This window comes from Salmo salar, chromosome 29, assembly GCF_965601325.2.
Source record: "Salmo salar chromosome 29, fSalSal1, whole genome shotgun sequence".
Lineage (NCBI taxonomy): Eukaryota > Metazoa > Chordata > Actinopteri > Salmoniformes > Salmonidae > Salmo > Salmo salar.
In genome coordinates, this window is record NC_138319.1 from 4,727,306 (window position 1) to 4,742,082 (window position 14,777).

Genomic DNA, 14,777 nt, shown 5'->3' on the forward strand with positions numbered 1-14,777 from the left:
GGATTGCAATGTAATCGCCATCCAAAAAGGTTGATTACCGACTGTTATGAAAACTTGAAATCGGCCCTAGTTAATCGGCCATGCCGATTAAACGGTCAACCTCTGCTTGCTACATTGTAAGCTAATTTACTTGTGTGGCTGCTAGTCAAATAGCGTTGCACCTCTGTTGTCATTGATGAAAACGATTTTATGCCGAATGTGTTGCACTAAGGTTTTCACACAAAATACATATAGTTGCACGCCCCTTATCATTCTATTGAAGCAAAAATACACTGACTTTCAACTATATACGGTGTATTCGGAAAGTATTCAGACCCCTTGAATTTTTCCAATTTTGTTATGTTACAGCCTTGTTCTAAAATGGATTAAACAAATATATTCATCAGTCTACACAGAATACCTCATAATGACAAAGCAAAAACAGGTTTTTAGCCATTTTTGCTAATTTATAAAAAATGTCAAATAGAAATATCACATTTACATAAGTATTCAGACCCATGAATCAGTACTTTGTTGAAACACCTTCGGCAGCAATTACAGCCTCCAGTGTTCTTGTGTATGACACTACGAGCTTGACACACCTATATTTGGGGAGTTTTTCCCATTCTTCTCTGCAAATCCTCTCATTTGCTGATAGGTTGGATGGGGAGTGTCGCTTCACTGCTTTTTTTAGGTCTCTCCAGAAACATTCGATCCGATTCAAGTCCGGGCTCTGGCTGGGCCACTCAAGGAAATTCAGAGACTTGTCCCAAAGACACTCCTGTGTTGTCTTGGCTGTGTGCTTAGGGTTGTTGTCCTGTTGGAACTTTAACCTTCGCCCCAGTCTGAGGTCCTTAGCCCTCTGGAGAAGGTTTTCATCAAGGATCTCTCTGTACATTTCTCAGTTCATCTTTCCCTCGATCCTGACTAGTCTCCCAGTCCCTGCCGCTGAAAAGCATCCCCACCTTTTGGCAAACTCCAAGAGGACTAATAAGTGCCATTTACTGAGGAGTGGCTTCCGTCTGGCAACTCTAACATTAAGGCCTGATTGGTGGAGTGCTGCAAAGATGGTTGTCCTTCTAGAAGGTTCTCCCATCTCCACAGAGGAACTCTGGAGCTCTGTCAGAGTGACCATTGGATTCTTGGTCACCCTGATCAAGGCCCTTCTCCCCCGATTTCTCAATTTAGCCAGGCAGCCAGTTCTAGGAAGAATCTGGGTGGTTCCAAACTTCTTCCATTTAAGAATGATGGAGGCCACTGTGTTCTTGGGGACCTTCAATGTTGCAGACATTTTTTGGTACCCTTCCCCAGATCTGTGCCTGGACACAATCTTGTCCCGGAGCTCTACGGACAATTCCTTCGACCTCATGGCTTGGTTTTTGCTCCGACATACACTGTCAACTGTGAGACCTTATATAGACGTGTGTGTGTGTGTGTGTGTGTGTGTGTGTGTGTGTGTGTGTGTGTGTGTGTGTGTGTGTGTGTGTGTGTGTGTGTGTGTGTGTGTGTGTGTGTGTGTGTGTGTGTGTGTGTGTGTGTGTGTGTGTGCCTTTCCAAATCATGTCCAGTCAATTGAATTTACTAGAGGTGGACTCCAATCAAGTTGTAGAAACATCTAAAGGATGATCAATGGAAACAGGATGCACCTGAGCTTGAGTCTCATAACAAAGGGTCTGAATACTTATGTATACGTTTGCATGAGTCATTAAGAGATGATCTGTGCCTTGACTTGTTATATTTCATCACTGAAAATATCTGTTCACATACATAGGTTGACCCAAACAATACAAACATCTTCTGAGCATGACTCCTAATCTTTGGGAATGTCACAGGTGTCGTAGGGTGTAGACCAAAACGCAGCGGGAAAATGTATACTCATCTTCTTTTTATTTGTGAAGAAGGAAAAACACAACAACGTATACAAGAAACAAACTAGACAGTCTCGTCAGGCATACAGCAAAACAAGAAACAATCTCCCACAATTCCCAAAACAAACACACTCCTAAATATAGGACCTTCAATCAGAGGCAACGATAGACAGCTGCCTCCAATTGAAGGTCCCAATCCCCATACCTAAACATAGAAATACAATACCCTAGCACAGACATAGAACTAACAACATAGAACTAACCAAAAAACCCCGGACTAATAAATCAAATACCCCTCTACATGAACACATACTCAAACACACCCTGAACCACATAAAACAAATACCCCCTGCCACGTCCTGACCAAACGAATAAGAACAAATAACACCTTTACTGGTCAGGACGTGACAGGGAAGTTTCGTTCATCAAGAGGTGCATAGAACCTCGTCAGTGATATTGTTTTGAATAGTTCTTCAATCACTGCATCAGACTGAAGATCGATAAGCTGAAGTTGCAGGTCAGTGGGAGCATTATCCACATTTAAGGTGAAAGGAGAGGAAAACAACAGCATGTCATTTTTCAACAATTTGAGATCCTCAAAACAATGAGAAAACTGACAGTTCAAAGCACGCAGCAGCGATGTATACTTCTCCTGCTGGTCATGATAGGGAACAGACTAATAGTGTCGGAAGGTGGGTGAGGTTGTTGGCTTCTGCTTAGTGGGTCAGGAGGAGTAATTTTCCCTTGTATAGCCTTGTCAAAGCCTTCATCTGATTTTTGAATGGGCCCTTCCCTTGTAGTTTGGAATTCAGTTCATTCATTAGGGCCATGATGTCCACTGTGAAGGCAAAATCAGCCAACCATTCTTTATCTTGCAGTTGTGGGAACTCCCATAATACATTTTCCTTTCATTTTATTAAACTCAGCAATCTCCGACTTCAGGTCCCACACCATTTTTAGCACCTTACCCAAACTCAGCCATCTCTCGTTTGTGTGTTAGGGGAGATCTGCATGACCTGTCTCTTCCAACAGTGAGACAAACTGCCTCTGGTTTAAAGATTTTGCTCTTATGAAGTTTTTCCTGTCAAGTTTGGGCACCTATCAGTGGTCACACTGGATAACTTTTCAAAACTCAGTTCCAGCTTTGCCACACACTTATTAACCTTCTCCAATAAATCTTTCCCTGTGGTTGTGCTCGTCATTGACTGCACTGAAGCAAGCTCCTCTAATTTCAAAGTCTGGGGTAACAATATCAACAACTGCGCCGTGTCGTGTGCATCACTGCTCTCATCCAGGGCCAAGGAGAAATAGGTGAAATCCTTTACCATGTCTTTCAACTTTTGTTCCATATTCTCTGCGATGTCCTCAACACACTGTTCATCTTGACAGGGAAACATTTTCAAGCAGCTCTTTCTTGTCGGGGAAAAGTATTGCCCGCAGAGTCAATTAAACATTCTTTAATGAATTCGTCCTCAGTGAATGGCTTGCATGTTTAGCAATTTTGTGGGACAGTACATAGCTAGCTCTCAATTCTGTCGTTTGCTGAACGCAGTTTTGTGAAAAGTCCTTGCTGCTTTTGCAACTGAGCAAGCAACTCTTTCGATGCACTTGCCCTCTGCTCAGAAGACATATTCCTATATTTCTCTGCATGCTTCGTCTGGAAGTGTCGGGACACCCTACATTCATTGTCTACTTACCTTTTCTTTTAAATCTTTGAAAAAGTAATTGCGTAATTTCTAGCTAGCTACTATTTGTAACTGTGACGTGTGTCAGCCCGTCAGTCACTGTCTGTCCTCGTGCAGTTGTTATTTTATACGTGCTTTCTAAATAAATGTCCCACAAGCGTTGGGAGTTAAATCATTCCACAAAGGTGAGTATTCATTCGGATTTTAATTTGAATAACAATAACGTTTTTCAAAACTTTACTATCGCAAATTCTTTATGGGATCTGAGCATGATTCCGCGGGCTGTATTGAATCAGGTCACGGGCCGCATGTGGCCCCCGGCCGGCCTGGCCTAGTAGCTTCCCAAATGGTAATGATCGAATACATTGGAATTGTAATGTTAGTGAGGCACCATGACAGCCCCGTTCTTGCCAGTTGGATGGGATCAGCAACTTTCTCAGTACTACCCATAAGCCAAGGCTTGGCCTACACTAGCCCTCTATACACAAAGTTAACAAACTAACTTCTTAGGTGTTTTTAGATATGAGTCTATTTAGTGAAGCACCCTGCTGTGTCAACAACAGAGCCCTTAGCCTCCTCCCTGGTGACATCACTGCCGTGCACTAATTGAGGTTTAATACCAGAGCACAGAGTGGAGGGGTATAATTTTCCTCCTCTACCCGAAATAGAGATGGCAGCTTTTCATGTGGTCGAGGTTAATTTGGGATGCAGTGGTACGGTGCAGCTGTATGTGATTTTAAACAAACACCTTGCTCTTTTGTTTTTGTCTCCAACTTTTAGCGTGAGGTTTGAGGGGAATGGAAAGCAAGACCACCTGTCGATCGGTCATTTTGTTTTGTAATGAAAACAATGACAAGGTGAAGTGTTCTTTGTTATAGCGTAAAACTAACTAGACAGATATTGTGTGGCAAATGGCACCTCATTGCCTATATAGGTCTAGTACACTACTTTTGACCAGGGCGGGTAAGATTCCATTTGGGACGCAGAAAGAGTTTGGCCTTTACTCAGTTAACCAGTAGACATTTGTGAGTAAAATGAAACTGAAGTGAAAATGGTTTCAAGAACTTTTCAATTAATTTAATCTATAAAACAAAAGGCTACCCATTTCCTCTGTCACAACCATCTAAAGAAACCTAATCACTTTGAATCCAAATCGACATATGCCATTGCCAATCCTTTGCCCTGCGGCTGAGTTGATGTTGAGTTTATAGGCTAGCAGTACGAGAGGCATCGATAGCCCTGTAGTATGTAGATAGAATGGCATTTGTGCGTCATTATAAATAACGCACACACACACACACACAGAGCCTTAATGTGGCTAATGACAGTCAACACGCCCAGGAAAACACACATCTCTCTGGCCGCTTGCTCTTTATCCCCGCTATATCAGCGCCTGTATAAACAGCAGGCCTGTTTGAAGTGGAAAGCTTTAATCACAAATGTAATGATTTACATTGCAAGGGGGTTGCTGCTTACTGCCCGGATGGTGATGCGGAAGGAGGGAGGGAGGGTCCAATGTAAATGCCTGCCCAGCCCTGTGGAGGGAAAATGAACCTGATAACAGCAATGGATTGTAGGTCAGGACAAAATCAGAATCGCAGTTTTAACAGAAGGTTTGGGTTTAGTTGAACATCCTGGTAGATATGCAGAAACATACATAAAATGTGATGCCATAGAATATATTTTAAAAAACAGGCAGCATACCTTTTCGCCTCCTGTTGTACATTGTGTAGCAGCCTTGCTCCACTAGTACATACAGCAGTGTTTTAGTGCGTGAAAATTAGATTAGTTACTTGAGTAGCTGACAGAAGCATGCTCTGGTCATCATACTAAGCCTGAGGTTATATTCGAAAAGGTTTGTGGTTTTAGAGCTGACCCCTTAAACGGTTTCTCATCACAATGTCTCTCACACACACACACAGCAGCCTCATGGATCTCTGCTGGGCCAAAGCCTGTTAGCTCCTATTCGTACCGTCTGAGTTGATAATGCGGAGTGTCAGTCAGTTGACTTAAAGCCTCACAGATATGGGACTAGTTCCCTTTCAGTCGGTCATACGGTATACCATACTATGGGGAGTCAACGACGAATCGTATTCACCTGAAGAAAAACTGAAATCGCGCCCAACAGGATAATGGATGCCGAGCCCGGCTTTTGAAGCCCCGCCTTCCTGGCTATAATTCCAGTACTCGCATTAATTTCAATTTTTTTTTGCTCTTCTGTTCACCTGAAGTAAGAACATGACATGCAATTTGCAAACTTTTCAAGCACACAAAGACTGCAAGATTCGGCTCGGACTTGGGTGTATGTTAGTGGGGAGAGAGTACTCGTTCCCTAGATGTTGCTAATTTTGGGTCTGGGTATCGGTTTTTATCTGCTAAACGCTACCTACTTTCTGCTCTGCTTGTGTAGCTAATTCTTCCTGCTTGGTTTGGATTTGTGTTTGCTAAAAACTGGAGGTCGACCTATTTATTTATCTATTTATTTATTTATATTAATTTTTATTTTTTTAATGATTTTTCAACGCCGATACCGATTTTATTGGAGGACCAAAAAAGCCGATGCCGATTAATCGGCCGATTTGTATGTACATTTTTATGTCATATTGGCAATTACAACAATACTGAATGAACAATGAACACTTTTATTTTAACTTAATATAATACATCAATAAAATCAATTTTAGTCTCAAATAAATAATGAAACATGTTCAATTTGGTTTAAATAATGCAAAAACAAAGTGTTGTAGAAGAAAGTAAAAGTGCAATATGTGCCATGTAAAAAAGCTAACGTTTAAGTTCCTTACTCAGAACATGAGAACATATGAAAGCTGGTGGTTCCTTTTATCATGAGTCTTCAATATTCCCAGGTAAGAAGTTTTAGGTTGTAGTTATTATAGGACTATTTCTCTCTCTACCATTTGTATTTCATATACCTTTGACTATTGGATGTTCTAATAGGTACTTTAGTATTGCCAGCCTAATCTCGGGAGTTGATAGCCTTGAAGTCATAAACAATGCTTGAAGCATTGCGAAGAGCTGCTGGCAAATGCATGAAAGTGCTGTTTAAATGAATGCTTATGAGCCTGCTGCTGCCTACCACCGCTCAGTCAGACTGCTCTATCAAATCATAGACTTAATTATAATATAATAACACACAAATACAAGCCTTAGGTCATTAATATGGTCAAATCCGGAAACTATCATTTCGAAAACAAAACGTTTATTCTTTCAGTGAAATACGGAACCGTTCCGTATTTTATCGAACGGGTGGCATCCATAAGTCTAAATATTGCTGTTACATTGCACAACCTATAATGTTATGTCATAATTACGTAAAATTCTGGCAAATTGGTTCGCAATGAGCCAGGCAGCCCAAACTGTTGCATGTACCCTGACTCTGCGTGCAATGAACGCAAGAGAAGTGACAAATTTCCCTAGTTTAATATTGCCTGTTAACATGAAAATCATGTTAGCAGGCAATATTAACCTCTCTTGGGTAGGGGGCAGTATTTACACGGCCGGATAAAAAACGTACCCGATTTAATCTGGTTATTACTCCTGCCCAGAAACTAGAATATGCCTATAGTTTGATTTGGATAGAAAACACCCTAAAGTTTCTAAAACTGTTTGAATGGTGTCTGTGAGTATAACAGAACTCATATGGCAGGCCAAAACCTGAGAATATTCTATACAGGAAGTGCCCTCTCTGATCATTTCTTGGCCTTCTATAGCCTCTTTATTGAAAACAGAGGATCTCTGCTGTAACGTGACATTTTCTAAGGCTCCCATAGGCTCTCAGAAGGCGCCAGAACGGGGAAAGATGACTCTGCAGTCCCTGGCTGAAAAACAGTAGGGGTGTTGGATAGTGGTCGATCTGAGAACTATGACAAGGGTGCGCGCGTGCATGTGAAGACACCATTTTCTTCTTTCAGTCTTTGAACGAAAACAACGTCTCCCGGTCGGATTATTATCGCTATTTTACGAGAAAAATAATGGAATATTTTGATTTTCTTTTCACGAAATGCGCTCGCGCGTTACCCTTCGGATAGTGACTTGAACGCACGAACAAAACGGAGGTATTTAGATATAACTATGGATTATTTGGAATCAAACCAACATTTGTTGTTGAAGTAGAAGTCCTGGGAGTGCATTCTGACGAAGAACAGCAAAGGTATTCAAATTTTTCTAATAGTAATTCTGAGTTTAGGTTGCCCCAAACTTGGTGGGTGTCAAATTAGCTAGCCTGTGATGGCCGAGCTATGTTCTCAGAATATTGCAAAATGTGCTTTCGCCGAAAAACTATTTTAAAATCTGACATAGCGTTTGCATAAATGAGTTCTGTATCTATAATTCTTAAAATAATTGTTATGTATTTTGTCAACGTTTATCATGAGTAATTTAGTAAATTCACCGGATGTTTTCGGTGGGTATGCTAGTTCTGAACATCACATGCTAATGTAAAAGCTGGGTTTTGATATAAATATGAACTTGATTGAACAAAACATGCATGTATTGTATAACATAATGTCCTAGGAGTGTCATCTGATGAAGATCATTAAAGGTTAGTGCTGCATTTAGCTGTGGTTTTGGTTTTTGTGACATATATGCTTGCTTTGAAAATGGCTGTGTGATTATTTTTACCTCTCTAGGGTCGGTGGGACGAAATCGTCCCACCTACGCAACAGCCAGTGGAATCCTGTGGTGCGTTATTCAAATACCTTAGAAATGCTATTACTTCAATTTCTCAAACGTATGACTATTTTACACCATTTTAAAGACAAGACTCTCGTTAATCTAACCACACTGTCCGATTTCAAAAAGCCTTTACAACGAAAGCAAAACATTCGATTATGTCAGCAGAGTACCCAGCCAGAAATAATCAGACACCCATTTTTCAAGCTAGCATATAATGTCACATAAACCCAAACCACAGCTAAATGCAGCACTAACCTTTGTTGATCTTCATCAGATGACACACCAAGGACATTATGTTATACAATACATGCATGTTTTGTTCAATCAAGTTCATATTTATATCAAAAAACAGCTTTTTACATTAGCATGTGACGTTCAGAACTAGCATACCCCCCCCGCAAACTTCCGGTGAATTTACTAAATTACTCACGATAAACGTTCACAAAAAACATAACAATTATTTTAAGAATTATAGATACAGAACTCTACGCACTCGCTATGTCCGATTTTAAATTAGCTTTTCGGTGAAAGCACATTTTGCAATATTCTAAGTAGATAGCCCGGCATCACAGGGCTAGCTATTTAGACACAACCAAGTTTAGCCCTCACCAAAGTCAGATTTACTATAAGAAAAATGGTATTACCTTTGCTGTTCTTCGTCAGAATGCACTCCCAGGACTTCTACTTCAATAACAAATGTTGGTTTGGTTCAAAATAATCCATAGTTATGTTCAAATATCCTCTGTTTTGTTCATGCGTTCAAGACACTATCCGAAGTGTAAAGAAGGGTGACGCGCACGACGCGTTTCGTGACAAAACATTTCTAAATATTCCATTACCGTACTTCGAAGCATGTCAACCGCTGTTTAAAATCTATTTTTATGCCATTTTTCTCGTAAAAAAGCGATAATATTCCGACCGGGAATCTGTGTTTTAGTACAAAGAGAGAGAAAATAAAAACATGGGGTCGCCTCGTGCACGTGCCTCAGTCTCATAGTACTCTGACCGACCACTATCCAAACGCGGTAATGTTTTTCAGCCAGGGGCTGCCTCGACATCATTCAGTTTTTTCCCGGGTTCTGAGAGCCTATGGGAGCCGTAGGAAGTGTCACGTTACAGCAAAGATCCTAAGTTTTAAATAAAAAGAGTCAAGAAGCTTGAGGAATGGTCAGAGAGGGCACTTCCTGTACAGAATCTTCTCAGGTTTTTGCCTGCCATATGAGTTCTGTTATACTCACAGACACCATTCAAACAGTTTTAGAAACTTTAGGGTGTTTTCTATCCAAAGCCAATAATTATGTGCATATTCTAGTTTCTGGGCAGTAGTAATAACCAGATTAAATCGGGTACGTTTTTTATCCGGCCGTGTAAATACTGCCCCCTAGCCCTAACAGGTTAAGATTGATTGTGTTTTATAAGATATGTTTAATGCTAGCTAACACCTTACCTTGGCTCCTTGCTGCACTCGCATAACAGGTAGTCAGCCTGCCATGCAGTCTCCTCGTGGAGTTCAATGTAATCGGCCATGATCGGTGTCCAAAAATGCTGTTTACCGATTTGTTATGAACTTGAAATTGGCCCTAATTAATCGGCCATTCCGATTAATCGGTTGATCTCTACTAAAAACCCACTAATTTCTGTTCTGCTTGTGTAGCCAGTGCTTCCTTTCTTGAGTAAGATGGCCAGTGGTAAGAGTAAGTTCAAAAAGGCTGACCAGCCAAGTTTGAACCTCCGACCATGCCCTTGCTTATATGGTTTCACAATGAAAATTAAAGATACGAGTGCTGTCCTGTTTGCCTAGTGTGGAAATACTCTCAAGAAGCTTTGGCTCGGACCAGTTCGTGTAACCATGGTCTCTTGCTGGGTTCACCTTCCATTGGAGTCGGGCTGACTGTGAGAAAGATTGGGGCTGCTAGCGAAGGGTCTTCCAGTGAAGCGACCTCGGTAATGGGGTTGTCTGAGGCAGGGAGAGAGTAACGGGGCTAATTCTAGCACAGTGCTTCCGAATAAACAGTGTCGGTTCTTGGTGGATCAGCTGGACAAAGTGTACCAGGAGAGTGCAGTATCATCCATTCCAACAAGAACAAAAATTATCCCAGTCCTCTGGGTGGCGCTCTGCCCCTTCAGGAGATAATGTATAGGAGACTGGCAGCGTGACCCGTCCAGTGGCTTGGCATGCACAGTTTCACCATGGGTGATGAGGACAGTGACTAAGGGATACGGTCTCTGCAGTTCGCTGTGCTCCCTTCTCTGTTTCGTGGCGTAATTACGGCAATTGTCCCCGAGGTCAAAGCCCAGGCTACTCGGGTGGTCCCCTTCTCAGATGTACAGAGCGGTTACAGTGTGTACTACTTAGTTCCCAAGAGCGATGGAACGTTTCATCCCATTCTGGACTTGGTTGTTTTAAAAAAGCACATCAAGGTTTGCAAGTTCAAAATGCTCACACTAAGCCGGCGATTGGTTCATGTCCTTGCGTATTTTCTTGTGGCTACACGTCTTCCCCACAGAAAGTTTTGGAGGTTTCATTTCGAGGGTGTGGCCTAAGAGTTTTTGGTCCTGTCCTTCTGGCTCTGCCTATCGCCCAGCACCTTTTCTATGGTAGTGGAAGCAGCTTTGGCACCGGTGTGGTGCCAGGGGATCAGAGTATTGGCCAGAGTATCTGGACAATAGCCTGGTTGTAGTGGAGTCAGGGAAGCAGGTGGAACTCCACACTGCCACGCTGGTTTCCCATATTCAGTCTCTGGGGTTCATAGTGAATCACAAGAAAATCACAAGACTCCCACTCAGCGCATTCAGTTTCTGGGTCTCTTTCTGGACTCTGTTCTGAATCGTGTTTTTGTCCCAACAGAGGAGGGTCGCATTCCGGCTCTGTCTGGCACAATTTCAGCTGAGGCACTCTGTGCTTTTTTGCTTGTGCCTGCGGTTATTGGGTGTGATGGCCTCTATGATAGCTGTGCCTCTGAGACTTCTGCTGATATGTGTGTTTCAGCGCTGGGTGACTGCTACGTATCTTGACGCATCTTGCCACTGCCATCAGTTGCTCAAGGTATCCCCCATTGTATCTAAGGGCGTTGACTCCTTTGAGGGACCCGTGACTGCTGTTGCAGGGGGTTCTCATGGGCCGGGTAGTGTCCCGCAGCCTGATCATGACACACATCCTTATTGGGATGGGGAGCGCTGGTTGTGGGCTACTGGGAAAGAGGGATTGGGTCAACAGCACTAAGGGCGCTGCATATCAATCACCTAGAGCTACTGACTGCTAGCACTGAGGCATTTCCTTCCGATGTTGGAGGGCCAGCATGTGTTGGTAAGGTGCGACAACTGGATAGTGGTGGCGTACATTAACAGGCACGGGGGGGCGCGGTCTCTCTCTCTCCTAAAACCTGGCTAGTTATCTGCTCGTATGGAGCAGTGTGCATTTCCTGTTGCGCATGGCGACGTATCTTCCCGGATCTCTCAATGTGGGAGCAGATCTAATTTCCAGGAGTAGAGACTGCACCCCTTGGTGGTTGCCCATGGGCCGATGTATATCTGACGTATATCTTTATGAATCGCGAGAACGCGTATTGTCATCTGTTCTTCTCAATGAGGGATCTGGGCGCACCGTTGGGAACGGATGCTTTGGCGTATCAGTGGCCTCGGACCCTGCTCTATGCGTTTCCTCTGTGGGACCGAATTCAGGCCACCGTGGAGCGGGTCCGTCAGAAGGAGCGTCTGTTGTTGATTCTGGTGGCTCCCCATTCGACCAGACAATCCAGTTTCCCGGAGATCATCCACCTGTTGGGCGGGGACCCATGGTTCCATGTCGCCGGGATCTGTTGTCCCAGGCACGCGGGAGAGTTTGGCACCGACGACCGCAGATAGGGGATCTGGGGGTTTGGCCCTTGAAAGATGAATTTGACAACTAGGGGTTTACCCTCAAACTTGATTACGACTATATAGTTTGCACGTGCGCCCTTTACGAGAGGGATGTATACATATAAGTGGCGCGCTTTTAAGGGTTAGTGTCAGGTTAAGAGTCTCGTTTTCAGAGTTCTTTGGTGGACATTTTGATGTTCTTGCAAGAGCTTTTTGAGCAGGGCTTTTCTTTTTTTCCACATTGATGGTTTATATGGCAGCCATCTCGGCGTATCATGTAGGGATTGACGGCTCTACCCCGGGGTCTCATCCTCTGGTGGGTGTGGTTTCTGAAAGGCGTACGTCGGCTCAGACCAGTGTCTTAAGTCTATGGCGCCGACGTGGGACCTGGTTTTGGTCCTGGACGCTATGTGTGAGCCTCCGTTTTAACCATTGGACTTGACCTGATACCTCGTTCCCTCCTTCAGGGAACAGTAGCTATATTCATAACTGTATACTCACTCACCTCACTCAACTCACTCACCTCACTCACCTCACTCACCTCACTCACCTCACTCACCTCACTCAACTCACTCACTCACTCACTCACTCACTCACTCACTCACTCACTCACTCACTCACTCACTCACTCACTCACTCACTCACTCACTCACTCACTCACTCACTCTCCCATCTCTCATGCTCTGTCACTCTCTCTGGAAAGAACATGCATAACACTGTGGGATATTCAAGGACTTTCTGTACTGTGGTTGTATTCTGAAATTTTGACTCATATTACAGCACTGTTGTTATATTTAGGGGCGGTTTCCCGGACACACTAAGACTAGTCTTGGACTGCGAAACACTTTTAATTGAGATTCACCATTGATCTTGCTTTTAAATCCAGGATGAGGCCATGTATGTTTAGAGTTTAGTGTTCCTCTCCTATTTACATATGTTGCACATGGGTTACTTAAGCATTTATTTAGACTAATCTTTGTAAAGTAGAATTAAAGCTGCTTTGCCCAGAGGAGTCACTATATGTTGTAAATTAAAACAAGTATTTAAGACTGCAGAAGAACAGAGGCAGCATTCCAGAGTTGCGTGTCCACCCTTCTCATCCTCTATAATTCATCCTGACATCTAGAGCCATTATTCTATGAATATGCACTGAAAACACTGCTCTGCACTTGTGTGTGCGCGTTACCGTTACTCTGAAACAATGGAGGTGTCAGGGTGAATTCTCTCTCTGGCAGAGTACTCCGAGAGCTTAGTGATGTACCTAGGCTTTTGCTGAGTTGCAGGTGAATGATGGTTTCTGAGGTTTTTCTCTTATTTTTCCTCCCTTGTCTTTTTCCCCTCCTTTTCTCCTGCTTTTCACTCTTGAGGTGTTTTAACAAGGTTGTTGGAAGAGGATAAGGCGTGTTAAATGAATAATTTACACACTGGAGAACTCTTTCTTTATTTAATATAGAGCCTCACAGGGTGGCCGGGGGTCCCCAACCACCCGCCCGGGCCGACCTGGTACGCTAAACGAGGCGTCGCTCTGGTTAATGTAGTGGCAGGGCAGCAGGCCTTTAGTGTATGTTTGTGTGTGCGTGCGTACGTGTGTGGGGGGGAAATAATGTGATTTTACAGTAGTATATTTAGTTTAATTCATTCAGTACAGTGTACTCAGTTGTCTTGTTGTGTTTGTGTTCCAGGGGACCGTGGAGAGGGTCAGGGAGAGGATCAGACCCCTGTCACTGCCGCTGGGAGAGAGGAGGTGCCACAACACAGGAAGTAGGGGCCACAACAGAGGTAGGAAGAGGACGGAACAAGCCCATTGGTAATCATAAACGCTTCTCCAGGCATCACAAAGATATGTCTACATCTTTGTATGTCCAACAGGCACTGTTTGGTCACGTAAAATAACTAGGTCTACGTGAAGACGGAGAAACCCCTAAAAGTGTACCATACCTCTTCATGTTCAGGGCAGGGATAAGTGTACCGTACCTCTTCATGTTCAGGGCAGGGATAAGTGTTCCTTTACTCTCCTCATGTCCTGTTTACACAGACAGCCAGAGCAAAAGAGCGCCAAATGAGCCGTCCACATCTCCTCTTCTCTGTGTGATCCTCCTCTCTCCTCCTCACAGGAGAGTCAAATCCCTCAGCTATCATTGACCTCGTTCTAAAAATAGATAATCTAACTCAGCCATCACATCTTTCACCATCTCCCGTTTTCTTTTTTTTCATCAATGCCTTACTGTAATGGCTGAAAGGACTGGATTAGTTTATCCTGAATGGCTTTCACCTGTCCTGCCGTGACAGGTCAGTGTTCATGGAGAAAAGGTCACAAGGAAAGGAAGCTAGCTGCCTAGATTGAGAAAAAGTCACTGTCTTCCCTCTGCTTTATGCCTGCTCTCCTCTCTTGAGCCTAGTACAGTCCGTTCCTATGTCTATCTAACCTAGCGCAGTGCTTACCCCCCCACCATAAAGCTAGCTAGTGAGGGTAAGGTTGTGTCTGTCTATCTGTGTGTTTGTGGTTAATTTAACAGCATCACTGAAGGTAACTACAGTAATTATCCAGGGTTCCCTTTGATCTTGCCAGACAATGTTTCCCAGGTTCTAATGCCCATCAAAGACACTGGAGCAGCTGCTCAATTAGTGCAGTAACCTTTTCTAACTTTGTGTGTGTGTGTGTGTGTGTGTGTGTGTGTGTGTGGGTGTGTGT

General features: G+C 43.4%; 1 protein-coding gene across 2 annotated transcripts in view; it reads left to right on the forward strand.

The window, feature by feature from the left end:
* The window catches only part of LOC106590042 (zinc finger protein 438), a 109,444-nt gene that overhangs the window by 57,046 nt on the left and 37,621 nt on the right, over nucleotides 1-14,777 (forward strand). The window contains exon 2 of one of the 2 annotated variants that reach the window (XM_014180542.3): nucleotides 13,768-13,892. The gene's annotated coding sequence lies outside the window, so the exon portion shown is untranslated. The remainder of the gene's footprint in view (nucleotides 1-13,767; nucleotides 13,893-14,777) is intronic. The other variant, XM_014180541.3, reaches the window with a different exon arrangement.